Genomic DNA, 2314 nt, shown 5'->3' with positions numbered 1-2314 from the left:
TGTAGCCCTGGCTGTCCCAGAACTCACTCTGTAGACCAGGCTGGCCTCGAATTCAGAAATCTGCCTGCCTCTGCCTCCCGAGTGCTGGGATTAAAGGCGTGCGCCACCACTGCCCGGGACAAATCTTCAAATCTTTAAAAGAGAAGATTCCACCATACCACAGAGGAAAGGTAAGCAGGTGTGGCTGTGGCAACCCTAGTGTCCAGCCCAAACGAATAAAAACAAACGGCCCAGAGAGCTGGCTCTATGGTTAAAGGTACTTCTGCTCTTGCACAGCACCCCCTCTGATTTCCATGCCATCTTTACTTATGTATACACATCTATCTATCTATCTATCTATCTATCTATCTATCTATCTATCTATCTATCTATGCACACACACAGAGTTAAACATTTAAAAATAATTAAACCTTTAGAAATGAATTCAAACTCATAGAGATGAAAAGAATTAGATTTGAAATAACTAGAAAGCCATCTTTACCAGATGTGGCTTATATTTATAATCCAGCACTCAAAGAGACTAAGCCAGGAGGATTATGAAATCGAGGCTAGCCTGGTCTATTCTAGATAGAGAATTCCATGACAGCTTGTACTAAAATGAAACCTATGCAAATAAATATGTTTTTCATAATATAAAATAAAGTAGAAAAACGATAGAAAATGAGCTAAGGGCTGCAGTCACAGTCATCAGGAGACAGAAGCAGGGGACTGACGCAGGTTCAAGGTCAGCCTGTGACATGTAATGAGACTGTCTCAAAAAGGAAAAAGAGTTGGAAAGCGACCCACACCTTTAATCCAGGCATTGGTATGGAGGTCGGGAACCAAGGCAGCAGGTAGATCTATGAGTTTGAAGCCAGCCTGGTTTACAGAGTGAGTTCCAGGACAGCCAGGGGTACACAGAGAAACCCTGTCTTGAACCCCCACCCCGACTCCACCCTCTAAAAACGAGTAAAAGATGAAAAAAAAAATTACGCATCCCATGTCCATGGTTCAAAAAGGTGCTATTGCGATTAAGGAGCTGAAGGTGTAGCCCAGTTGGAGTCCCCTCTCAGGATGTGGAGGCCCCAGCAGTGTGTGTGCACATGTGTACACAGTTGCAGGCACACAAGCTACAAGTGGGATAACAAGAAAGAGGGGACAGGAACCACCCCAGACTTGGAGGTGTCCTTCAGTGGGATAGAGCTTGCCTGGTTTCCCAGGACTCTGTGCTATCTATCTGTCCTGCTGAGGAAACAAAAGGCTCAGTTGCTTTCCTTCTGCAGAGATGCCTGGGAACTCTAGAACTTCACGGGTTGGATGGGATGGTATATATCCGTAATCCAGCACTTGAAGGGTACAGGTAGGGGCGTCAGCATCTCAAGGTTATGTTCAGCTGCATAGTGAGTTCAAGAGCAGGGTGGTCTCCAGGAGACTCTGCCTCAGGAAGAGCCCTGGAAGCCCCCCACCCCCTTTTCTAAGTAGTCTTGACCTAGAACTTATGTAGACTGAGCTGGTCTCAAAGTCGCAGAGATCCCCGCTTACCTCTGCCTTTGTTTAAAGGCAGGTGCCATCCTCACCATTTTTTCTTTTATTAAAAGAAAAGTTTAAGCCAGGCAGTGGTGGGGCACGCCTTTAATCCCAGCACTTGGGAGGCAGAGGCAGGCAGATTTCTGAGTTCGAGGCCAACCTGGTCTACAGAGTGAGTTCCAGAAAGAACTCAAAAAAAAAAAAATTTTTATTACACAGCAAGTTCCAGGCCAGTGGGGATACATAGTGAGACCTTGTCTCACTACGACAAGCAAATGGGTCTGGAGAGAGCGCTCAGAGGTAGGGAGCACTGGCTATTTTTCTAGAGGACCTGGGTTCAATTCCCAGCACCCACATGGCAGCTATGTGTAACTCCAGTTCCAGGGGATGTGACACTGCACAAAGACACATCTATTGAGGTAAAACACCAATGCACATAAAAAATAAAAACAAATAATACTATTTCTGGGATATGTATGTGCCTGAGTATCTGTATGTAGTTGGAGGGTAGGAGATGTCCTGGAACTACAAGAACTGTAAGCTGGGGGCTGGAGAGATGGCTCAGCGGTTAAGAGCACTGACTGCTGCTCTTCCAGAGGTCCTGAGTTCAATTCCCAGCAACCACATGGTGGCTCACAACCATCTGTAATGGGATCCGATGCTCTCTTCTGGTGTGTCTGAAGACAGCTACAGTGTACTCATATACCTAAAATAAACAATTCTTATGCCGGGCGTGGTGGTGCATGCCTTTAATCCCAGCACTCGGGAGGCAGAGGCAGGCAGATTTCTGAGTTCGAGGCCAGCCTGG

Source organism: Mus pahari, chromosome 23 (assembly GCF_900095145.1).
Source record: "Mus pahari chromosome 23, PAHARI_EIJ_v1.1, whole genome shotgun sequence".
Lineage (NCBI taxonomy): Eukaryota > Metazoa > Chordata > Mammalia > Rodentia > Muridae > Mus > Mus pahari.
The sequence above is the reverse complement of the archived record's forward strand: the minus strand, read 5'-3'. Positions refer to the sequence as shown.